The 26433-nt window shown below is 39.3% G+C and overlaps 1 long non-coding RNA gene across 3 annotated transcripts in view; it reads left to right on the top strand.

Moving 5' to 3' along the window:
• The window catches only part of Gm40301, a 63864-nt gene extending 38647 nt beyond the window's left edge, over window positions 1-25217 (top strand). Inside the window, exons 1-3 of one of the 3 annotated variants that reach the window (XR_003955918.1) lie at window positions 14569-14642; window positions 24988-25047; window positions 25198-25217. This is a non-coding gene — a long non-coding RNA (predicted gene, 40301). Of the gene's footprint in view, window positions 1-14568; window positions 14643-20121; window positions 20176-24987; window positions 25048-25197 lie in introns of those variants that run through there. The other 2 variants (XR_868413.1, XR_003955917.1) reach the window with 2 other exon arrangements.
• The last annotated feature ends 1216 nt before the right edge of the window (window positions 25218-26433 follow it).

Raw genomic sequence — 26433 nt, forward strand, 5'->3', positions numbered from 1 at the left:
GCTCTTGAAAACATTCCTTCTAGAGCCTTCCATCCTCTTATTATATGGTAAAGAATTATGTTCTGTGTGGTATTGTGATTGACCCTGTGGCTCTGAACACAGTTGTTCTTCTGGGTCAGCTTGGGTTGCCAAGTCTTGCTTTTAGGTCAAGTGAAGATTAATAACCATTGCCTTAGAGTTTCACACAAAATAGTTTTGCCTAATATACTTAAAAGATGTTATTTTTAATGTTAAACATTTTCTTCTTCAAGTGAATGACTTATAGTGGCAGTTAATTGGATTTTTAGGCATATTTTCATCATTAAACTAAATTGTAAGTAGTTTCCAAATATGAAGATAACTTCTGCACATTCTTGAGGCAACAAAGCAGTAAATATCAACATTCCTATTTTGTATGAAGTTTGACCTGTGGCGAGCGTCTTCACCCAGCACATAGTATAGACATATATCATTCCTGTTCCTGGGGAGACAGATGAATCAGCAAAATGTGGACCTTGCCTGGATCTCAAAGCAAAGGAGGCAAATATCATAAAAAATAACTCTGATCCTATGTGTTCTTTGTCTCATAGGTGTCAAGTGGAGGGCATAATTATGGGAAGAAAGAAGTAGTTTTGAAAAGAGCAGTCTGGTGAGGGCACCTTTGAATGATGGAAGAAGACGATATAGATGATGAACATGTACACATGACTACATTTCATTTGTATTTTACTTGAGATAATCTCCTTCGTGCGTAGGACAGATGTGTACACAGATCTGTGATTTCTCAAGGGATGTTGCTGTAGCAATGATAACAGCAATTTGGTGCCATCTATCATCATATCTTGTAAGCTAGGAAGCCAAAGGCCTCACAGCATCTGCCCTCCTAGCCACAATATGCATAATTAGTTTCACAGACATATGAAAGTATTGATGTTTAGAGCACTTCCTATATTTCCTACATATACACTATAGTATAAAGAACATGTGACAGAAAGAAGATAAAACCTCAAACTGTTTTTTGGAAATGTAGTGATTGCTCATTGTCTTGGCCCAAGAGTAGGAGAGGAGAGCTCATAGCTTCAGCATACAGCGAAGTCCATCATGTTCACTGGTGTTTTGACCACTTGAGATTAACTCAACAGTATGTGTAAAGTAGTCCATGTGCTGCCACAATAAACACAGAGAAGTTATGTCTCTCATAAGCCAAAGGATGCACAGAGGTTCATCCATACCCAGCTGGGGACCAGCTGCAATTTCTCTAATACATTGTAGCCTTGAATGTCATTGATGATGATAAATGACTGCCCTCCAAAAGACCCAAAAAACAACTGAAAGAGTCAGATGCAGATATTTGCATCCAACCAATGGACAGAAGTAGCTGACCCCTGTTGTTGAATTAGGGAAGGCTGAAAGAAGCTGAGGACACAGGCGATCCTTTAGAAGGACCAGCAGTCTCAATTAATCTGGACCCCCGAGATCTCTGAAACACTGGACCACCAAACAGGCAGCACACAACAGCTTATATGAGGCCCCCAAAACACATACAGTAGAGGACTTCCAGGTCTGTGTTCATTCAGAAATGATGCACCTATCCCTCAAGAGATTGGAGGCCCCATGGAATTTAGAGGTCAGGTGGGGTGGGGGATGGGGACATCTATATGTAGACAGAGGTATGGAATGTGGAACAGTGTAAGGGTGGATGGGGGTGCAGAATAAAATATGGAGTGTATAAAATAAATTAATTTACAAATTTTTAAATAAAACATTTATTACATTTTATTAATTCATTGTTTGCACACATGTAATTAGTTGTTTTTCTATCTCTATGATAAAAACACCATAACCAAGGAAACTTATAGAAGAAAGGGATATTGGGGTGCTTACAGTTCTCGAAGGTAGAGTCCATGATGGTGGGTCAAAGGCAGGAGGTTGCCAAATCAGATAGCAGAGTGAGCTCACATCATGAAATGCAAGCCCAATACATAGCTCACAGATAGCAACACAGAATGGCAAGAGTCTTTAAATTCTCGGCGCTCATTTTCAGTGACATACTCTCTCCAAATGTGATACCTCCTAAACCTCCCAAACAGTGACATCAAACTAGTACCAAGTGTCAAATGCCTGAGGCGAAGAGAGGGAATTCTCATTGCATCTGTGTGTGGACAGAAGTCAGGTTTTTTTTTTTTTCTCTCTCATTCATGAGAGTCCTGGGGATTGAACTTATGTCTTCAGGTTTGGCAGTGAGTGCCTTTACCATTTCAGAGACTCAGCAGGTTACACTTTTGTTAAAATCCCTTGTATGTCTTACTAGGATAGTAATTCAAAGGACAATTTTATTTTCTTCCAAATGACTAAAGAATAAATACATCTGGCTCAGAATACTAGAGTACTGCATCTGGTGCTTGGGTTTGGAATAGTTCCTTCCTATAGGCACTGTAAACACTATATGGGAATCACAAATCATTTTTCTCTGTGTCAACTACTGTGAGCACTAATACTCATCTTTCAATGACTCCCTATGTTAACATGTTTTCGATTGTGTAAGTCACCTGACTCCTGATGACAGTAGTAATTCTTGAGTATGCACTTTTGATTTTTTTCCTCATCTTTTCACACAATTTTAAAATTCTGTCTTCCCATAGTCAATATTTGTTTGTATAATAGAAATACATCTGTGAGTTTCTTACAAGGGAATGGGTATGTAATACTTATTAAATGTATAAATGCTGAATGAAATAATTCACAAGAGAAGATTTTACTTTTTTCCATCCTTACCCAAGTAATAAGTAATAGAGCCAGCAGTTTGTTCTGCTTGTATTGCTATGGGCAGTTGGCACAACACATTGTGGTACTCATTAGTATCTGCTGTGCAATTTTGGGAAACCCATTTAATCTCTATATGTCCTTGTTTTTCTCTTTGGAACAATAATACCTACTTTGAAGACTATTCATAACTGTGAAGCTTACCATGAAGAATAAAAGAATGGAATTAAAATAAGATATCAATATAACGTTGACTCAAAGTTAATGCTTAACAAAAGACTTCTGCTATGACCAATGGAATGTGTTATAAAGTGGGCTTCATTAGATTCACTATAGTTGAAATAATAATGTGTGTATTAAATAAAAACATGTTCTAATACCATATTTTCACAGTTCTAAAAGATATTTTGTCCTGCTCAGGAATTCATTCAAATGACATTTGCATTTGTTCAGTGTTTGATTTAGTTGTGATTTTACCACAGAAAAAAAGCTACTTACCACTAATCTTATACAGAGAAGATATATCCTACATACATTTAAGATTTGCTATATATTATATTACTGTAAATTGGAGGGCTTTGTGGAGGCAGGTTGGCTTGTCTAGATGAAGTTCATTTATTCTTACTCCTGTGTGGTCTTCTATTGTATTCAGATTCGATATTTCCTTTATTTATTGTCTGGAGAAAGGATGTTTGGAGTGCTTCCAATGTTTTTTTTTTTTTTTTTGTTCCTACTTTGCATTCAGCCATCTTTTGAAGTTGCCACCATGGCTACATGTTCCTCTGGTCCATATTGGTAGACATATGGCAGTAGGGAATTACTAATTCATACCATACTGTTTGTTTTGTCAGACTTCAAGATGTTTATATATTTCTCTCCAGTGGATACTGTTTGTACATTCCCACTTAGCAATAGCTCCTTCAGCTTTTACATATGTATTCTAAACACAGCCAAATGTTTGGGTGTAGAATGGTATTTCATTGCGATATTCATCAGTATTTTCCAGATTTAATGATATGCTACATTTATTTATTTTTGATCTGCAGATTAAGTTTTATTTAATTGTACATATATGTAAAATACAGATATCAATAGTATTTGTAGTTTCAGGTACCCACTAGGGGCCTGAAATACATCCTTATGCATTAGGGGTCAGGTGATTCTTGTACTATGTACAAATCAAATCAGTTATCTGACTTATGGTGCATGACAGATTTAGCAGTGAGTAGTTAGCAACGAAGACCTGGAATGGAGTTAGTCATTGGGTCATGGGAGGAGAGAGGGAAGAGCTGGGGATTCAGCTTATAAAAAGGTTGGGTGGAAAATGCATAATTCACAGAAGGCCTGGATTGTATTCTGTTGTTAGGGATGCTAAAGCAATGAATTTATGAAATTAATGGGCAAATGATGTATATGGAGGATATCATCCTTAGTGAAGTAACCCAATCACAAAAGAAGTCACTAGATATGCACTCACTGATAAGTGGATATTAGCTCAGAAACTTAGAATACCCAAGATACAATTTGCTAAACACAAGAAAATTAAGAAGATTTTTCCATCTTCTGAGATCTTCTTTAATTTCTTTCTCAGAGACTTGAAAGATCTCCCATGCTCATGGATTGGCGATATCAACATTGTAAAAATGGCTATCTTGATTTTTAGTATAGCATTGGAAATATAAATGAGCTAAATACCTAATAAAAAATGGAAAAAAATGGCTATCTTGCCAAAAGCAATCTACAGATTCGATGCAATCCCCATCAAAATTCAAACTCAATTCTTCAAAGAATTAGAAAGAGCAATCTGCAAATTCATGTGGAATAACAATCAACATAGGATAGCAAAATCTCTTCTTTTTAAATATTTTTTATTAGGTATTTTCCTCATTTACATTTCCAACGCTATATCAAAAAAGTCCCCCATACCCTTCCCCCACCCCCTCCCACTTTTTGGCCCTGGCATTCCCCTGTACTGGGGCATATAAAGTTTGCAAGTCCAATGGGCCTCTCTTTCCAGTGATGGCCGACTAGGCCATCTTTTGATACATATGCAACTAGAGTCAAGAGCTCAGGGGTACTGGTTAGTTCACAATGTTGTTCCACCGATAGGGCTGCAGATCCCTTTAGCTCCTTGGGTACTTTCTCTAGCTCCTCCATTGTGGGCCCTGTGATCCATCCAATAGCTGACTGTGAGCATCCACTTCTGTGTTTGCTAGGCCCCGGCATAGTCTCACAAGAGAGAGCTATATCTGGGTCCTTTCAGCAAAATCTTGCTAGTATGTGCAATGGTGTCAGCATTTGGAAGCTGATTATGGGATGGATCCCTGGATATGGCAGTCACCATAGGTGTGGGGGTTCATTTCTGGGTCTTCAATTCTATTCCATTGGTCTACTTGTCTGTTGTTATACCAGTGCCATGCCGTTTTTATCACAATGGCTCTGTAGTAAAGCTTTAGGTCAGGCATGGTGATTCCACCAGAGGTTCTTTTATCCTTGAGAAGAGTTTTTGCTATCCTAGGTTTTTGTTATTCCAGATGAATTTGCAGATTGTTCTTTCTAATTTGTTGAAGAATTGAGTTGGAATTTTGATGGGGATTGCATTGAATCTGTAGATTGCTTTTGGCAAGATAGCCATTTTTACAATGTTGATCCTGCCAATCCATGAGCATGGGAGATCTTTCCATCTTCTGAGATCTTCTTTAATTTCTTTCTTTAGAGACTTGAAGTTCTTATCATACAGATCTTTCACTTCTTAGTTATAGTCATGCCAAGGTATTTTATAATATTTGTGACTATTGAGAAGGGTGTTGTTTCCCTAATTTCTTTCTCAGCCTGTTTATTCTTTGTGTAGAGAAAGGCCATTGACTTGTTTGAGTTAATTTTACATCCAGCTACTTCACCGAAGCTGTTTATCAGGTTTAGGAGTTCTCTGGTGGAATTTTTAGGGTCACTTATATATACTATCGTATCACTGCAAAAAGTGATATTTTGACTTCCTCTTTTCCAATTTGTATCCCCTTGATCTCCTTTTGTTGTTGAATTGCTCTGGGTAGGACTTCAAGTACAATGTTGAATATGTAGGGAGAAAGTGGACAGCCTTGTCTAGTCCCTGACTTAAGTGGGATTGTTTCCAGCTTCTCACCATTTACTTTGATGTTGACTACTGGTTTGCTGTAGATTGCTCTTATCATGTTCAGGTATGGACCTTGAATTCCTGATCTTTCCAAGACTTTTATCGTGAATGGGTGTTGGAATTTTTCAAATGCTTTCTCCGCATCTTATGAGATGATCATGTGGTTTTTGTCTTTGAGTTTGTTTATATAGTGGATTATGTTGATGGATTTCCGTATATTAAACCATCCCTGCATCCCTGGAATAAAACCTACTTATTCAGGATGGATTATAGTTTTAATGTGTTCTTGGATTCGGATAGCGAGAATTTTGTTGAGTATTTTTGCATCGATATTCATAAGGGAAATTGGTCTGAAGTTCTGTATCTTTGTTGTATCTTTCTGTGGTTTAGGTATCAGAGTAATTGTGGCTTCATAGAATGAGTTGGGTAGAGTACCTTCTACTTCTATTTTGTGGAATAGTTTGTGCAGAACTGAAATTAGATCTTCTTTGAAGGTCTGGTAGAACTCTGCACTAAACCCATCTGGTCCTGGGCTTTTTTTGGTTGGGAGACCATTAATGACTGCTTCTATTTCCTTAGGAGATATGGGACTGTTTAGATTGTTAACTTGATGCTGATTTAACTTTGGTACCTGTTATCTGTCTAGAAATTTGTTCATTTTGTCCAGGTTTTCCAGTTTTGTTGAGTATAGCCTTTTGTAGAAGGATCTGACGGTGTTTTGGATTTCTTCAGGGTTTGTTGTTATGTCTCCCTTTTCATTTCTCATTTTGTTAATTAGGATGCTGTCCCTGTGCCCTCTTGAGTCTGGCTAAGGGTTTATCTATCTTGTTGATTTTCTGAAAGAACCAGCTCCTCTTTGGTTGATTCTTTGAATAGTTCTTCTTGTTTCCACTTGGTTGATTTTGCCCCTGACTTTGATTATTTCCTGCTGTCTACTCCTCTTGGGTGAATTTGCTTCCTTTTTTTTTCTAGACCTTTTAGGTGTGTTAGTCAAGCTGCTAGTGTGTGCTCTCTCTAGTTTCTTTTTGGAGGCACTTAGAGCTATCAGTTTCCCTCTTTGAAATGCTTTCATAGTGTCCCATAAGTTTGGGTATGTTGTGGCTTCATTTTCATTAAAATTTAATTTTAATGAAAAGTCTTTAATTTCTTTCTTTATTACTTCCTTGACCAAGGTACCATTGAGAAGAGGGTTGTTCAGTTTCCACGTGAATGTTGGCTTTCCATTATTTATGCTGTTATTGAAGATCAGCCTTAGTCCATGGTGTTCTGATAGGATGCATGGGATGATTTCAATATTTTTGTATCTCTTGAGGCCTGTTTTGTGACCAATTATATGGTCAATTTTTGAGAAGGTACAATGAGGTTCTGAAAAGAATGTATATCCTTTTGTTTTAGGATAAAATGTTCTGTAGATATCTGTTAAGTCCATTTGTTTCATCACTTCTGTTAGTTTCACTGTGTCCCTGTTTATTTTCTGTTTCCACGATCTGTCCATTGATGAAAGTGGTGTGCTGAAAAAAACCTAGGATAGAAAAAACTCTTCTCAAGGATAAAAGAACCTCTGGTGGAATCACCATCCCTGGCCTAAAGCTTTACTACAGAGCAATTGTGATAAAAACTGCATGGTACTGGTATAGTGACAGACAATTAGACCAATGGAATAGAATTGAAGACCCAGAAATGAACCCACACACCTATGGTCACTTGATCTTCGACAAGGGAGCTAAAACCATCCAGTGGAAGAAAGAGCATTTTCAACAAATGGTGCTGGCACAACTGGTTGTTATCATGTAGAACAATGAGAATCGATCCATTTCTATCTCCTAGTACTAAGGTCAAATCTAAGTGGATCAAGGAACTTCACATAAAACCAGAGACACTGAAACTTATAGAAGAGAAAGTGGGGAAAAGCCTCGAAGATATGGGCATAGGGGAAAAAGTTCCTGAATAGAACAGCAATGGCTTGTGCTGTAAGATCGAGAATTGACAAATGGGACCTCATGAAACTGCAAAGCTTCTGCAAGGTAAAAGATACTATCAATAAGACAAAAAGGCCACCAACAGATTGGGAAAGGATCTTTACCTATCCTAAATCAGATAGGGGACTAATATCCAATATATATAAATAACTGAAGAGGGTGGACTCCAGAAAATAAAATAACCCCATTAAAAAATGGGGCTCAGAATTGAACAAAGAATTCTCACCCGAGGAATACCGAATGGCAGAGAAGCACCTGAAAAAATGTTCAACATCCTTAATCATCAGGGAAATGCAAATTAAAACAACCCTGAGATTCCACCTCACACCAGTCAGAATGGCTAAGATCAAAATTTCAGGTGACAGCAGATGCTGGCGAGGATGTGGAGAAAGAGGAACACTCCTCGACTGTTGGTGGGATTGCAACCTTGTACAACCACTCTGGAAATCATTCTGGCAATTCCTTAGAAAACTGGACACTGTACTACCAGAGGATCCAGCAATACCTCTTCTGGGCATATATCCAGAAGATGTCACAACCGGGATGAAGGACACATGCTCCACTATGTTCATAGCAGCCTCATTTATAATAGCCAGAAGCTGGAAAGAACCCAGATGCCCTTCAACAGAGAAATTGATAAAGAAAATGTGGTACATTTATACAATGGAATACTACTCAGCTATTAAAAAGAATGAACTTATGAAATTCCTAGGCAAAAAGATGGACCTGGAGGGCATCATCCTGAGTGAGGTAACCTAATCACAAAGGAACTCACATAATATGTATTCACTGATAAGTGGATACTAGCCCAAAACTTAGTATACCCAAGATATAAGATACAATTTGCCAAATGCATGAAACTCTAGAAGAAATAAGACCAAAGTGTGGACACTGTGCCCCTTCTTAGAATTGGGAACAAAACACCCATGGAAGGAGTTACAGAGACAAAGTTTGGAGCTGTGACAAAAGGATGGACCATCTAGAGACTGCCTTATCTAGTGATCCACCCCATAATCAGCTTCCAAACGCTGACATCACTGCATACACTAGCAAGATTTTGCTGAAAGGACCCAGATATAGCTGTCTCTTGTGAGACTAGGCAGGGGCCTAGCAAACACATAAGTGGATGCTCACAGTCAGCTATTAGATGGATCACAGGGCCCCCAATTGAGGAGCTAGAGAAAGTATCCAAGGAGCTAAAGAGATCTGTAACCCTGTAGGTGCAACAACATTATGAACTAACCAGCTCCCGGGAGCTCTTGACTCTAGCTACATATGTATCAAAAGATGGCCTAGTCGGCCATCACTGGAAAGAGAGGCCCATCAGACACACAAACTTTATATGCCCCAGTACAGTGGAAAGCCAGGGCCAAAAAAATGAGAATGGGTGGGTAGGGAAGTGGGGGGGGGGAGGGAATGGGGGACTTTTGGGATAGCATTGGAAATGTCATTGAGGAAAATACGTAATAAGTTAAAAAATTATATATATATAAAAAAGAAAGTGGTGTGTTGAAGTCTCCCACTATTATTGTGTGAGGTGCAATATGTGCTTTGAGCTTTACTAAAGTTTCTTCCCTTGCATTTGGAGCATAGATATTCAGAATTGAGAGTTCCTCTTGGAGGATTTTACCTTTGATTAGTATGAAGTGTCCCTCCTTGTCTTTTTTGATAACTTTGATTTGGAAGTCGATTTTATTCGATATTAGAATGGCTACTCCAGCTCGTTTCTTCAGACCATTTGCTTGGAAAATTATTTTCCAGCCTTTCACTCTGAGATAGTGTCTGTCTTTTTCCCTGAGATAGGTTTCCTGTAAGCAGCAGAATGTTGGGTTCTGTTTGTGTAGCCAGTCTGTTAGTCTATGTCTTTTTATTGGGGAATTAAGTCCATTGATATTAAGAGATATTAAGGAAAAGTAATTGTTGCTTCCTATTATTTTGGTTTTTAGAGTTGGCATTCTGTTCTTGTGGCTGTCTTTTTTTTTTTTTTTTTTTTTTTTTTTTTTTTTTTTTGGTTTGTTGAGGGATTACTTTCTTGCTTTTTCTAGGGTGTGGTTTCCATCCTTGTATTTGTTTTTTCTGTTATTATCCTTTGAAGGGCTGGATTCTCGGAAAGATAATGTGCGAATTTGGTTTTGTCGTGGAAAACTTTGGTTTCTCCATCTATGGTAATTGAGAGTTTGGCTGGGTATAGTAGCCTGGGCTGGCATTTGTGTTCTCTTAGTGTCCGTATAACATCTGTCCAGGATCTTCTGGCTTTCATAGTCTCTTGTGAAAAGTCTGGTGTAATTCTGATAGGCCTGCCTTTAAATGTTACTTGACCTTTTTCCCTTACTGCTTTTAATATTCTTTCTTTATTTAGTGCATTTGTTGTTCTGATTATTATGTGTCGGTAGGAATTTCTTTTCTGGTCCAGTCTATTTGGAGTTCTGTAGGCTTCTTGTATGTTCATGGGCATCTCTTTCTTTAGGTTTGGGAAGTTTTCTTCTATAATTTTGTTGAAGATATTTGCTGACCCTTTAAGTTAAAAATCTTCATTCTCATTTATTCCTATTATCCGTAGGTTTGGTCTTCTCATTGTGTCCTGGATTTCCCGGATGTTTTGAGTTAGAACCTTTTTGCATTTTGTATTTTCTTTGATTGTTGTGCCGATGTTCTTCATGGAATCTTCTGCACCTGAGATTCTCTCTTCCATCTCTTGTATTCTGTTGCTGATGTTTGCATCTATGGTTCCAGATTTCTTTCCTGGGTTTTCTATCTCCAGAGTTGCCTCACTTCATGTTTTCTTTATTGTGTCCACTTCCCTTTTTAGGTCTTGGATGGTTTTATTCAATTTCATCACCTGTTTGGTCGTGTTTTCTTGTAATATTTTAAGGGATTTTTGTGCTTCCTCTTTAAGGTCTTCTACCTATCTAGCTGTGTTCTCCTGTATTTCCTTAAGTGAGTTATTAAAGTCCTTTTTGATGTCCTTTACCATCATCATGAAATCTGCTTTTAAATCCGGGTCTAGTTCTTCGGGTGTGTTGGGGTGCCCAGGACTGGGTAGGGTGGGAGTGTTGCGTTCTGATGATGGTGAGTGGTTTTGGTTTCTGTTAGTAAGATTCTTATGTTTCATTTTGACATCTGGTAATCTCTGGAGTTAGTTGTTGTAGTTGTCTCTGGTTAGATCTTGTTCCTCAGATGTTTATGTTAGCCTCCATCAGCAGACCTGGGAGATTAGCTCTCTCCTGAGTTTCAGTGGTCAGAGTACTCTCTGCAGTGTGGGGAGCCGCCCTCACATTTGCCATTATAAGATGGCGCTGACAGCTGTGTTCTAAGTAGTAAACATAATCTGCACACGTGCAGGGGCAGTTTTCCCGCCATGTGTTCTGCCTTTATCGTGATGACAACTGGGCCGATGGGCTGCAGCCAATCAGGGAGTGACATGTCCTAGGCGGAGGATAATTCTCCTTAAAAGGGACGGGGTTTTGCCATTCTTTTCCTTGCTTTCTTGTTCTTGTTCTTTTTCTTGCTTTCTTGCTCTCTCTTGCTCTTGCTCTTGCTCTTGCTTTCTTGTTCTTGTTCTTTCTCTTGCACTCTTGCACTCTTTTTCTCTCTCTTGCACTCTTGCTCTCTGGCTCCTGAAGATGTAAGCAATAAAGCTTTGCCGCAGAAGATTCCAGTTTGTTGCGTCTTTCCTGGCTGGTCGCGAGAACGCGTGTAAGAGTTGGTGCTGAGACCCGGGACGAGAAGACCTGGGACGAGAAATCCCAGGACGAGAAAACCCGGGACGAGAAGACCTAGGACGAGAAGACCTGGGACGAGAAAACCTGGGACGGTTACCATCACCGGCATAAGGAAGATCCCTCATTCCGGAACCAGATCTGCGGGTCACGGTCATAAAGGTTCCCGTAAAACAGACTGTTGAGAAGGATCCAGCCTGGATTCAGAACTCTTCAGCTGGGGAATGGTGGTAATAAAGGTTCCCGTAAAACAGACTGTTGAGAAGGATTCAACTGCGTGAATTCAGAACTCTTCAGCTGGGGAACAGGGTACCCATAAGTATAGCTTTACAAGGTAAGTCTGGTCTTGAACTTTCTAACGAAATTCAAGACAGTCTATCAGAAGTAAAGTGGGAAATAGCTTTACAAGGTAAGTCTGGTCTTGAACTTTCTAACGAAATTCAAGACAGTCTATCAGAAGTAAAGTGGGAAATAGCTTTACAAGGTATGTTTGGCCTTGAACTTTCTCTAGTGTTAGGAGCCTTTTTGTTCCTTTTCACATGTTATCAAGCGGTTAAGGCAGGGCTGAAAATTCTGGATGAAATTCAGGGCAATCTATCAGAAGTAAAGCAGGGAGAGAGAGTAGGAGCAAAGAGGAAATATGGTACACAAAATAAGTATACAGGCCTTTCCAAGGGTCTTGAACCCGAGGAAAAGTTTAGGTCAGGTAAGAATACCTGGGGAGAGATTGGAAGGAAGGAGAAGGAAAAAGAAAAGAAAAAAGATCAATTAGCGGAGGTCTCTAGGAGAAGGAGCCTATACTCATCACTAGATGAGCTCAAGGAGCCAGTTCTTAATAGTTATGAATCAGATGAAAAGGCTATTAGGGCCTGGAAGGCGCTCTCCCGAGCAGGTGAGGCCACTGGACAACTAACAAAGATCGTCCAGGGACCTCAGGAGTCATTCACAGATTTTGTGGCCAGGATGATAGAGGCAGCAGAGCGTATTTTTGGAGATTCAGAGCAAGCTGCACCTCTGGTAGAATAGCTCATTTATGAGCAAGCCACACAGGAGTGCCGAGCGGCCATAGCCCCAAGAAAGAACAAAGGTTTAGGGTTTGTTGGGAGCTTGGGGGACCTCTCACCAATGCAGGCTTAGCGGCCGCCATCCTCCAATCCCAAAAATGCTCCATGGGCAGAAATGAATCAACGCATAGATCTTGTCCAGGAACAACTAGATGCATTATGGCAAATAGCTCAGCTGGGATGTGAACAAAAGTTTCCGGGATTATACGTTACTTCCATTCAGTATGAGAAATTTACTAGGGCAGCTAATTTGTCAAAAAGTCTTTCTCAGTATATGTTACAGAATTGGATGGCTGAATTTGAACAGACCCTTCGGGAATTGAGACTTGCCATCATTCAGGTCAACTCCACGCGCTTGGACCTGTCCCTGATCAAAGGATTACCCAATTGGATCTCCTCAGCATTTTCCTTCTTTAAAGAATGGGTGGGATTGATATTATTTGGAGATACACTTTGCTGTGGATTAGTGTTGCTTCTCTGGTTGGTCTGTAAGCTTAAGGCCCAAACTAGGAGAGACAAGGTGGTTATTGCCCAGGCACTTGCAGCTCTAGAACATGGTGCTTCCCCTGATATATCTATGCTTAAGCAATAGGTCGCTGGCCATTCAGCTCTTGCACCCCATGAGGCTAGTCTCATTGCACAGGATAGAGTGAGTGTGCTTCAGCAGCCCAAGAGAGTTGCACGGCTAAGCACTGCAGTAGAAGGGCTCTGCGGCATATATGAGCCTATTCTAGGGAGACATGTCATCTTTCAAGAAGGTTGAGTGTCCAAGTGTCCTTCTCCCCAGGAAAAACGACACGGGAGCAGGTCAGGGTTGCTCTGGGTAAAAGCCTGTGAGCCTAAGAGCTAATCCTGTACATGGCTCCTTTACCTGCACACTGGGGATTTGACCTCTATCTCCACTCTCATTAATATGGGTGGCCTATTGCTCTTATTAAAAGAAAAGGGGGACTGCAGGTAGGCTCTCCTCTTGCAGGGAAGGTGCCCAGATATCTGGTGTTCAAACCTGCCTCTTGGCAGAAGTTGTGATCCACTCACAGAGGTCTTAAGATCCTGTGGAGGGTCCTGTGTATACCTTACAGGTGTCCACAGACTCCTCGCCCAAGGTACCCCTGTGCTGGCATGGACCAGAAGGGATTTGTGCCCCTGATCAGGCTGGGTTTTCTGCTTTCCTAATTAATGCAGTCTCAGGTCCTGCTAGATTGGATTGGAGCAGATGCTGTGTTCCACTCACCAGAGGTCTCAAGTTTCCATGGCAGGTCTTGTGGGTAGCTTGTGGTTGTCAGCCGACTCCGTGCCCTAGCTACCCTGGTGCTGGTGGGACCAGAAGGGCACATTTTTCATTTTCTTTCTTTGTTGTTTCCATGTTTTCTATGGTATCTTCTGCACCTGGGATTCTTTCTTCTATTTCTTGTATTCTATTATGATGCTTGCATCTATGGCTCCTGAATTCTTTCCTAGGTTATTTCCAGAGTTGTCTCCCTTTGTGATTTCTTTCTTATTTTACTTCCTTTTTTTTTTTTTTGATCCTGGATGGTTTTGTTCAATTCTTTCGCCTATTTGGATGTGTTCTCCTGTATTTCTTTAAGGAAGTTATTTATGTCCTTGTAGTCCTCCATCATCCTCATGAGAAGTGACTTTAGATCCATATCTTGCTTTTCTGGTGTGATGGTGTATCCAGGACTTGCTGTGGTGGGAGATTTGGGTTCTGATGATGCCAAGTAATCTTGGTTTCTGTTGCTTCTGTCCTTACACTTGCTTCCCACCAGCTGATTATCTCCAGTGACCCCTTCCCTCAATATATCCGATTGGAGCCTGTCCTTCTTGTCATGTCAGTTGAGTCAGAACTTTTCAGATTTGAGCTTTCTTTGTGATCCTGTGTTTCTGGAATCCTGTGATGCTGAGATTCTAGGTATGTCAGAGTACTTGTCTGTCAAGGTTCCTCTGAAACCCTGAGATCCTGGTGTAACCAAGCTCCTGGGATCCAGGGATCCTGGGACCCTGGGTGAGTTAGTATGCCTGGAAATTCTACCTCCTCTGGGAACCATGGGGATGTCTGCTGAGTTTGAAATCTAGGTAGAACAGCACTGACTGGAAGGAACCTGAGCCTCTGGTCAGGCGGGGTTCCTGTGTCCATACTCCAGCTGGCCCCCAGGCACCCCCAGTTCTATTGGAAGATTTTGTGTTCCACTCACCAGTGATCCTAAGATCCTGGGCCTGCTAGGGTGTCTGTGGGGTAGAGAGTCCTCTGAGGACAATGGGACTGTCCACTCAAGGTGGACTAGTGTTGACACTGACTGGAAGGAACTGTCCCAATCTTTTATTTTTAATTAAATAATTAATTTATTTTTTGTTTGTTTCTTTGTTTTCTTTTTTATTAGATATTTTCTTTATTTACATTTCAAATGCTATCCTGAAAGTCCCTATACCCTCCCCTGCCCTGCTCCCCTACCCACTCACTCCCACTTTTTGGTCCTGGTGTTCTGTTCGCCTGTACTGGGGCATATAAAGTTTGCAAGACCAAGGGGCCTCTTTTCCCAATGATGGCAGGGATCCATCCCATAATCAGCCACCAAACCCAGACACTATGACATATGCCAGCAAGATTTTGCTGAAAGGACCCTGATATAGCTATCTCTGGTGAGGCTATGCCAGTGCCTGGCAAATACAGAAGTGGATGCTCACAGTCATCTATAGGATGGAACACAGGGCCCCCAAAGGAGGAGCTAGAATAAGTACCCAAGGAATTGAAGAGGTCTGCAACCCTATAGGTGGAACAACAATATGAAGTAACCAGTAGCCCCAGAGCTCACGTCCCTATCTTTTTATCACACAATTCTGTTACTTGCTTGGTTAGAGGTACTCCAAGATATTTTACACTATTAAGGCTTTTGTCAATGGCGCTGTTTCTCTGTTTGGGTTTTTGGTCCATTTGTCATTTTTATATAGAAAGGCTACTGTTTTTGTGAGTTAATATAGTATCCAACTATTTTGATGGAAGTTGTTTATCTAGTAGAGGAGGCCCCTGGTGAAATTTTTGGGTCACTTATGTGTACTGTCATATCATCGCAAATAAAGACACTTTGACTTTTTCCTTCCCAAGTTTTATCTTCTTGATCTCCATAAGTTGTCTTATTGCTCTAGCTAAGATTTAAAATACTATATTGAGAAGGTATGGAAAGTGTAGAAAACCTTGTCTTGTTTTTTATTTTAGTAGAATTATTTTGAGTTTTTCTCAATTTAAGATGATGTTGACTATGGGTATGTTGTAAACTGCCTTTATTATGTTGAGGTAAGTCCTTTGAATCCCTAATGTCTCCAGGACCTTTATTATTATTATTATTATTATTGGATATTTTCTTCATTTACATTTCAAATATTATCCCAAAAGTCCTCTATACCCTCCCCCTGCCTTGCTCCCCAACCCACCCACTCCCACTTCTTGGCCCTGGCATTCCCCTGTACTGGGCCATATAAAGTTTGCTAGACCAAGGGGCCTCTCTTCTCAATGATGGCCAACTAGGCCATCTTCTGCTACATATGCAGCTAGAGACATGAGTTCTGGGGGTATTAGTTAGTTCATATTGTTGTTCCACCTATAGGGTTGCAGACCCCTTCAGCTCTTGGGTACATTCTCTAGCTCCTATATTGGGGGCCCTGTGTTCCATCCTAGAAATGACTGTGAGCATCCACTTCTGTATTTGCCAGACACTGGCAAAGCCTCACAGGAACAGCCAAATCAGGATCCTTTCAGCAAAATCTTGCTGGCATATGCAATAGTGTCTGCGTTTGGTGGCTGATTATGGGATGGACACCTGGGTGGGGCCGTCTCTGGATCCTTTCATCTTAGCTCTAAACTTTGTCTCTGCAACTCCTTCCATGGATATTTTATTCCCTATTCTAGGGAGTAATGAAGTATGAGTTGGTCTTCCTTGATTTTCTTGTGTTTTGGAAGTTGTATCTTGGGTATTCTAGGTTTCTGGGCTAATATCCACTTATCAGTGAGTACATATTGTGTGAGTTCCTTTGTGATTGGGTTACCTCACTCAGGATGATGTCCTCCAGATACATCCATTTGCCCAAGAATTGCATAAATTCATTGTTTTTAATAGCTGAGTAGCACTCCATTGTGTAACTGTACCACATTTTCTATATTCATTCCTCTGTTGAGGGACATCTGGGTTCTTTCCAGCTTCTGGCTATTATAAATAGGGCTGCTATGAACATAGTGTAGCATGTGTCCTTATTACCAGTTGGAACATCTTCTGGGTATATGCCCAGGAGAGGTATGCCCAGGAGAGGTATTGCTGGATCTACCGGTAGTACGGTAGTACTATGTCCAGTTTTCTGAGGAACTGCCAGACTGATTTCCAAAGTGATTGTACCAGCTTGCAATCCCACCAGCAATGGAGGAGTGTTCCTCTTTCTCCACATCCTTGCCAGCATCTGCTGTTACCGTCTTCAGGACTTTTATCATGAAGGCATGTTGGATTTTGTCAAAGGCCTTTTCTACAGCTAATGAGATTAGTATGTTTTTTTTTTTAATTTCTCCTTTGCATTTGTTTATATGATGGATTGAATTTATTAATTCAGGTATGTTAAATCCATCTCTGAGATGAGCCTACTTGATTATTGTTGATGATCTTTTTGATGAGTTCTTAGACTGTTTGCAAGTATTTCATTTATCATTTTTGCATTATTGTTCATAAGGGAAACTGGTGTGTGATTATTTCTTTGTTGGCTCTTCGTGTGGTGGCTTGGGTAACAGGGTAACTATAGTTTTGTAAAATAAACTTGGCAATGTTTTTTCTGTTTCTATTTCATGGAATAATTTGAGGAGTATTGGCAACAGCTCTTCTTTGAAAGCCTAATAGAATTCTGTACTAAAACCTCCTGATCTTGGACTTCTTTGGCTGTAGACTTTTAATTGCTGTTTTTAATTACTGTTTTAATCTCAGCAGAGGTTATAGATCTGTTTAAATTGATTATATGATCTTATTTTAACTTTGGTAAATGGTGTGTACTCAGATTATAATCGATTTCCTTTAGATTTTCCTATTTGGTTGAATACAGAATTTTAAAATATGTCCATATGATTCACTGGAACTTCTCAGTGTCTGTTGTAATGGTTTCCCTTTCATTTCTAATCTTTTTCATTTGTATAGTCTCTTTCTGCCTTTTAGTTAATTTAGATAAGGATTGTCTATCTTAATGGTTTTTCTCAAAGAACTAGCTCTTTTTGTGTCATTGCTTCTCTTGATTTTTTTTTGTTTCTATTTTATTGATTTCAGCCCTGAATTTGATATTTCTTGATGTCTTCTCTATGAATGTGATTTCTTTTTTTGTTCTAGAGCTTTCTAGTATGCTGTTAAATTACTGGTATGAGATCTTCACCATTCTTTTATGTAGGTAATAAGTGGTAGGACAGTGCCTCTTAGAACCACTTTCATTGTGTCCCATAAGTTTGGTATGCTATAAATTTAATTTTCATTCAATTCTAGAAAGACTTTAATTTCTTTTTTAATTTATGTTTTGACCCATTTTTCATTGAGTAGAAAGCTATTTAGTTTCCATGAATTTGTAAGTTTCCTGTCATATCTGTTGCTGTTGATATCCAGTTTTAATCTGTGGTGGTCTGATAGGATGCAAAGTGTTATTTCACTTTTCTTTTATCTACTGATAAATGTGTCTGAATATGTGGTCAGTTTTGGAAGGAGTTTCATGAGATGTTGAGAAGAATGTATATTCTTTTGTGTTTGGGGGGAATGTTCTATAAATATTTGTTAGCTCCATTTCTTTATATATTATCTCTGATATTTCTGTTTAGTTTTTGTCTGGATAACATGTCTCTTGATGTGGCCAGAATGTGATATTGATGTCTCCTACTATTAGTGTGTGATTTAAGTTGTAGTAGTGTTTCTTTTATAAACTTAGATCTCCTGGGTTTGGTACCTGTTGTTAAGAATTGCAGTGTCCTCTTGGCGGCTTTTTTCTTTGGTGAGTATATAGTGTCCTTCCTAACCTCTTCCAATTAGTTTCATTTTGAAGTCTATTTTATTAGATATTAAAGTTAATAGATATACCAACTTGCTTCTTGGGTATATTTTCTTAGAATAACATTTTTCATTCTTCTACTCTGAGAAGATGTCAATCCTTGATGTTGAGGTATGATTCTGGGATGCAGCAGAAGGATGGATCCTGTTTTCACATCCATTCTATTAGTTTGTGTCTTTTTATCTAGGAATTGTAAAACCATCTATGTAGAAATATATCAAATGATTGTGTTGTTTCTTCTCATTATGGTGGTGGTGTTGATGGTGATGGTGTGTGTGTGTTCTCTCTTTTAATATATAAGTTTAGAACTATTTATTCCTGTGTTTTCTTGAGTGTGTACAACCTGCTTACATTTCAGTTTTTCTTGTAGGACCTTATGCAGGCCTAGATTTGTAGTGAGATGTTGCTTAAATTTTGTTTTATCATCGAATGTCTTAATCTCTCTATCTATGGTGATTAAAAGTTTTGTTGCATATACAATTTTAGGCTGACATTGTGGTGTCTCAGAGTTTTTAGACTTGGTTCCTTTATAGTGTCACAGATTTCCTGGATGTGTTATGCCAGGACTTTTTAGAGTTAACAGCTTCATTGACTAAGACTGGGTACAGTATATTCAGACCACTGTTATATTCATAAAGGCTATTTTAAGGTCTTATCTTGTGCAGAGCCATATTTTCCATGATTGTGCTGGCTGGAGTATTTTCAGACCACTCTCATATTCATAAATGCTATTTCAAAGCCTTATCTTGTGGTTCAGATATGTTGCAATACTTAGGGCCTTCTATAGTAAGAGTGCTGGGTTCTAGTAGAGACTTTTTTTTTTTTTTTTTGGTTGATATTGATCGCCTTCTTACTTTGGCATCTAGGTATCTAGGTATCTCTTTGTGGCCATGACTTACCTCTGCTTCCCTAATCTCTCCCTCTCTCTGCCTTAAACACCTTAAAACCATGGATTATCTCTTCTTATCTGGACTTGCTATGCTGGAGCAATGGAGCAGGTCATCCCCTAATGAGCCTCAGGTAGAGTCTAATTTCCTGTGGGAAGCCTCTCAGCATTCCCAGACGGTCTCTACCAACCCAAACTTCTCATAGCCCGATGCCCTCCCAGCAGTTCTGTGGGGGTGCGTGCAGTCAGTTTTCCCACACTCAGCCTTGCCCAGCGGCCTTAGCCCTGAGCGGACACCATTTTTATCCCACAGACTACAACAGGCAGCTGGCTACAGACTGACAGACTGGGGACAGGGCATTAGAGATTGGATTTGAAGTAAACGTGTAGAATAAAGATCTGAAGCTCACCTATCTGTTTTCTGCCCTACTTGCTTCTTTTACAGTAAAAACAAACAAACGAACAAACTTACTAAATATGTGTGTTTCCCTTTAGAAAAAGACCTATTAACATATTTTGCCTACTTTCCTATAGGGATTTTTAAAAATTATTCAAATAAAATGTGAAATCGCCATTTTGGGGCAGTACTGTTTTTGACGTAAGTATTTTGAAATTCTTATCGGCTCATCTACTTTTATCACTGTTATATTCTCTGCATAAACTGACCTGTATAATATCAATGTTATACCTGGTGATTCTTGACTGGAAATGTACATTGATAGTGATAACATAGTTCCTCCTTTCAGATTAATGATAACACAGTATGATTTTTCTATCATGTCACCTTTTTCACGCTTCTCTTTAAAGTGAATGTCCTGTGGGTAATCTAAGGTTGCATTTTCCATTTTCTTTCAACATGATAGATAATTTTCCCTTCTCAAGTAGGTTGTATAGACTCATTTTTATTTAATAATACTATTGACATGATTAGAGACCAATTAAACATCATAGTATTTGATTTTTTACTTGTTCTATCTCTCTTTGATTTTTCCTTATATTTTTTGAGATTTTTTGGTTTCATTTTATGGTCCCATTTCCCATTATTTGTAGATGTATTAGTTATAATTCCTTATGTTGCTACTTTAGTGTTCCCTTTAGAGATTTTTTTTAAGCACATATCTTTTGGCCTGTCACCATCAAATGATAATATACCACTTCATGGATAATCTAAGCTTCTTAACTATAGTCAGTTTCTATTTTGTCTTCCCGGGGCTTTCATGCTGATATGGAAATACAGTTTACACCTATATATGTTAAAAATCCTCACAGAAGTCTGAGCCATTCCCTTTATACTACCCTTTTCAATTTGTATTCTCACTTCCTGTGAGATTAATAATGCATTCAAAATATATTTCCTAATTTAATCCAAGAATTATATAAAATATGATTCAGAATATATGGTCCTCATGGGAGTGTTAGTCTTCTTTGTCATTAATGTCCAGGCACAGTTTCAGAAATTATAGTGCAGTGTTATTAAAAACTGAATTATTAATACCTTCTGATCAGCAGCATATGTGTTGAAGCAGTGGTAAATGCTATCCATTCTATATTTTTACTAAAGCTCCCATTGTAATGATTAATTCTCAGTTCAATGCTTAGTTTCTTATAGATTCATTATGTTTAAACAGGTCTCATCTGGGTAATGTATATAGAATGAAATGGTCCTCATAAGGATCTTTTTTCTATGTGATTGTTAAAACTTCTTTGAGTCAGGTTAGATGGTCCACACATCAAAGATGTTCCTTTAGACTTTATACATTGAGAAGTGTAGCTTGGTACACTCTTACTTCATCATTGTGAAGCATTATGAGCAAGATCCATATGGCCTAGTGGAAGTACTTGTACTTCAAAGACCTAGATACAAATGGTGCTTTTATCACTCCTGAGCTTTTAGTTAGACAGCTATTAATTTTTTTTCAGTTTTTACTGGTTATTTTATTTGTATACATTTCAAATGTTATCCCCCTTCCCAGTTTCCGCTCTCCAAGCCCCCTCTCCTCTCCTCTCCTCTCTCCCCCTGCCTCTATGAGGGTGCTCCTCTAACCACCCATCCACTCCTGACTCAGCGCCCTAGCGTTTCCCTATCCTGGGTCATCGAGCCTCCATAGGACCAAGGGTCTCCCTTCCCAGTGATGCCAGATAAGGCAGTCCTCTACGACACATCAAGCTGGAGCCATGGGTACCCCTGTGTACTCTTTGGTTAGTGGTTTAGTTCTTGGGAGCTCTAAAGATTCTGGTTGGTTGATATTGTTGTTCTTCCTATGAGGTTGCAAACCCCTTCAGCTCTTACAGTCCAGCTATTATTAAAAATAACGTTATATAAGCTAATAAGCATATAATTCAGGGTCAAGCTAAGCTCTAAAGCACAGAAAATCATCACTTGTATTTTACTGTTACTTAAGCTATGGATTAAGTAACTTCCTGTGCTTGGAGAACTTTTAAAGTATATGCTACACCTCGTTTTTGCCAATCTTGCATTTCATGGCATCACAGAGGTTGCTTGAAACTGCCTAGAGTGAGGTTATTTACACCACAGGTATTGGCATGGGCTATGAGTCAGTATTAGATTTAACGTCTAATTAAGTGATGCAGAAAATGTAAATAATTTAGCTGGAAGAAAGTCCTTCATATCTGTCTGGTTCCTTGTGAATAGTACACCGAGGAAATTGTGTACTATTCGAGGAATTTGTAGTCTGCTGTGAAAAAAAATTGCTGAAGTAACACAGTAAAGAAGTGCTGGTGGCAAAATGTGGATACTTCGTTCCTTCTTAGAATGGGGATCAAAATACCCATGGAAGAAGTTACAGAGACAAAGTTCAGAGCTCAAATGGAAGAATGGACCATCCAGAGACTGCCCCACCTGGGGATCCATTTCATATACAACCACCAAACCCAGACATTATTGCATATGCCAGCAAGGTTTTGCTGACAGAACCCTGATATAGCTGTCTCTTGTGAGGCTATGCCAGTGCCTGGCAAATACAGAAGTGGATGTTCACAGTCATCTGTTGGATGGAACAGAGAGCCCCTAAAGAAGGAGCTAGAGAAAGTACCCAAGGAGCTAAAGGGGTTGGCAACCCTATAGGAGGATCAAAAATATGAACTAACCAGTACAACACAGAACTGTGTCTCAAGTTACATATGCAGCAGAGGATGGCTTAGTCGGCCATCATTGGGAGGAGAGGTCCTTGGTTTTGCGAAGATCATATGCCTCAGTACAGGGGAATGCCAGGGCCAGGAAGCAGGAGTGGGTGGGTTTGGGGAGCAGAGCGGTGGGAGGGTATAAGGGACTTTCAGGATAGCATTTGAAATGTAAATGAAGAAAATGTCCAATAAAAATAAAAGAAGTGCTGGTGTCACAGCAAACAAGTTGCGTTCCAAAATGTATTTCTTGTATTTCCTTCATTTTTGTTTTTTTCTTTCAACTAAGCATACCAATCTTGAGAGAACCCACAGTTTTCCAGGTTACAAGCATCAAATGGCTATAGATGTAGGAACTTGACAACATGAAAACGTTCTATGAAATAAGTCGTTAACAGGGAACTGACTGTAGGGGCCATTGTCGATTTTTATGTGTGTGTGTGTGAAGTGTACTCACATATTCATTCCATTATATACTTCCTTGTGTTTTTAAATACAGCCAGCAGTAAAATATTACTAGCTACACCACTTAAATCATCTCAGATTAAATTTCTTCATTTACTAAGCCAAGCATTCAATCCATAAGAACAATACTAGGAAACCATATTTTCATGTTTGTGCCTATTCGACACTAGAGTAAACCACCAGAAGCCATTTTTTCATTTCCTCTAAAATTGAGGTGAACATGTCACAGAATAGCTACATGTGTGGTTTTCTACATTTTTGAAAGTGAACTCAGGTGTTTTCAGCAGATGCCTGTCTGCTGGTCTACATCACCTCTCTCTTGGTTCTGCCACTCCCTACTTGAGAAACAGAGTAACTAAAGAATAGATAGGGTCCCATTTACTTACCATCAGCGACCCATTAAGGATTCTTTACACAGGACAGGGTGTCACTGTGTCTCTGCAGAGTTATTTGGATCCTACCTTGATATGCAGTTACTGTTGCTTTTGCCATGATTCCCTCTCTGGACCTCTCCCATATACTCTTAGTCACCTCCAGACATTTTCTGTTTTTATTAACAATGCCCTCCGTTCATCAGGCTGGAGACCACAGTTGATCCTGTTAGCATTATTCACAAAACATGAGTCCATAGATGCTCACTAAGGACCAGAGGGTCCTTGCCACTGTTGTTGACAATACTCTGGTTGTGAACTATTTCTTACAAGAAGGATTGTGCTGAAATATTTTAGGATTATGAGAGGATTATAAATTATGTAACAGGCACCCCCTATATATCTTCTATCTTATTTAAGGAGAAACACATACAAGGGAATACCCTTGAAGACCCATGTATTCCTCTTTAACTCCATTGCCCCTTTCTCTCCAACTATAAGCACTAGCATACATCCATTATTCCCAGATTGCACTGCTAGATTTAGGCTTCATAAACTGTTTTACATACTCTTAAATATACAAAACATATCAACCCTGATATATATATACATCATATACATATACACATATATTTTTAAATCAATAGAGTTCATAGTTTAGGTCAGTTTTAGGTTTATCAAATTACCAAGTAGAAAGAAACCTCTTCTGATTTTAGCTCACAAATGGATAATAATTTTTTGTTTATCTTTCCTGTATTTCTGTGAAGGTTAGGGCCTTTACATTGGCAGTTTTACAACTGGTAATTGGATTGGGTAAGTTCTTCAGCAATGTGCACAGCATTGTCCTCCTGAGTATCTCCTTCACTAAACATGGTGCTTGATGCAAAACATCTGTTGAATTAATAGATGTACAGACAACTGCATTTGAAGTGCTAGTATCAACAGTGGAAGATCTTTGTGATGTTCCACAAATAACAGCCTGGACCGTTAAAGGTCTCTCTGTCAGAAAAAAAGGAGAATGGGTTTAAGTGTAGCCATCAGAGATATAGTTCAGACTCTGATAGGCAAGGACAAGATTGTCAGTCACCACCAGGTGTAATGTACTCAAGGCAGCAACGCTCAAAACTCAGACATTCGTAAGCCAGAGACTGCCTCTGTTTACCACCTGAGAGCACTTTGGATAATGAACCATGAAAGCCTGCTATGCAACAGCACTATGCAATAAGTTTTCATTTGCTACTAGTCAGCTTCAGGGATCAAGGACAGTAAAACACATAACCCACTCATGCATGTTATTTTAAAGGCACATTTTAAAGTTATAAATATGGTACATTGAGTTAATGAGGTATGCTCTTTTGGTGACAAATATTTACATTCCACATATGCCTCTTGATGTCAAGACTGTAACTGTTTCATTTGCTTCCTTCTCTCAGGAGGCTGGGATGCAGATGGAAGAGGCCCTTGTGCCTGGGACACATTCACTCATCAGGGAGGTGAGCGAGATTTTGAGGACCAGACTGGTGATGTAGCTTGTGGCAGCTACACTCTGTGGGAAGAAGATGTGAAATGTATCAAACAGCTTGGATTGACTCATTACCGTTTCTCTCTTTCCTGGTCACGTCTGTTACCTGATGGGACGACAGGTTTCATCAACCAGAAAGGCAAGTGTTTCTTAAAAATAGAAGGTTGCAGCTTTAATTCAAGGTCATTGCTGCAGTCTGGCATAATTAATCCAGCATGCTGTTCTGCAGGGTAGCTTTGAGAACACAAAGTTTTCAGACTGATTATAGGATAAAAATTTGTGAAATGGGTTTGCATTAGCTTTCTCAGTAATATTTTGATTTGCCTGGGCTGCTGAGCTCCTCTTTGGAGGAAAGAAGGGATATGTGGGTAGGAAGAAGGCTGGAATAAGGGTTCTGTTTATGAAGATGCTATCTCAGTGAAGGTGAATTTTCAAAAGCTGCTGTATTAAAGTACTTTTTAAGTTGTCTCACCCACGAGGAACTTTGTAGCCGTGAAGAAGCCAAAAGTGCTGGGGAATTTCTGGCACACTGACCTTCCAGTGGCAGCCTAGGGCTTAGTCCCCATGTCCCTGGAGCTCACTTAGTTGAGGAAAAGTGGCAAGTATCAGCTACATTGTACACTGTAGCAGGTTGTCTTGACATCACTCATTGACTTATTTGGTTTCTCCATGAGTAGAAAGGAATGCTACGAAAGTTTACACTTCAGAGAAGTATTAAAAAATTACCTGGGATAATTTTGTGTTTTTCATAGTACCTGACTTATGATAAGCACTTATGATAAGCTACCTATTCTTAAGACACATTAATAAAAGAAACATTCACTTCTCTATTGGGTACTTTACTTGCGCATTTTAACACAAATTTCTCCCATACCCAAACCAATAGGGAAGACATCATAATCATATTTTATAGATGTGGGTGTCCAAGTCCACATATTTGGTAAGTAGATTTGAAATCTAAGATGAAGATCTAGCTACACTTTACACAAATAGGCTTGGAAACTTGGCCTAGGGACCAAATCTGGTTTGCCACCTGTTTTTGTAAATAAAGTTTTACTGGAACACAGCCATGGCCATTCATTCCACACCATCTATGGTTGCTTCCCTACTGCAATGACAAAAGTAAGTAGTTGGGGTAGAGACCATATGGCCTACAAAGCCCAAAATATTAATGATCTGGTTCTTCACAGGAAAAGTTTGCCAACCCCGTATTCTACAACATATGGCTTCTAAACACACACTCTTTATTATTGCTTGGTCTGGAAAAGAGTTTGTATAACTCATAGAAGTACTAGATGAAACTAATAAAGTGCAATGAGTATAAAATTTAGGGAATATTTCCTAAACATAGGGTGGG

This window comes from Mus musculus, chromosome 5 (assembly GCF_000001635.26).
Source record: "Mus musculus strain C57BL/6J chromosome 5, GRCm38.p6 C57BL/6J".
Taxonomy (NCBI): domain Eukaryota; kingdom Metazoa; phylum Chordata; class Mammalia; order Rodentia; family Muridae; genus Mus; species Mus musculus.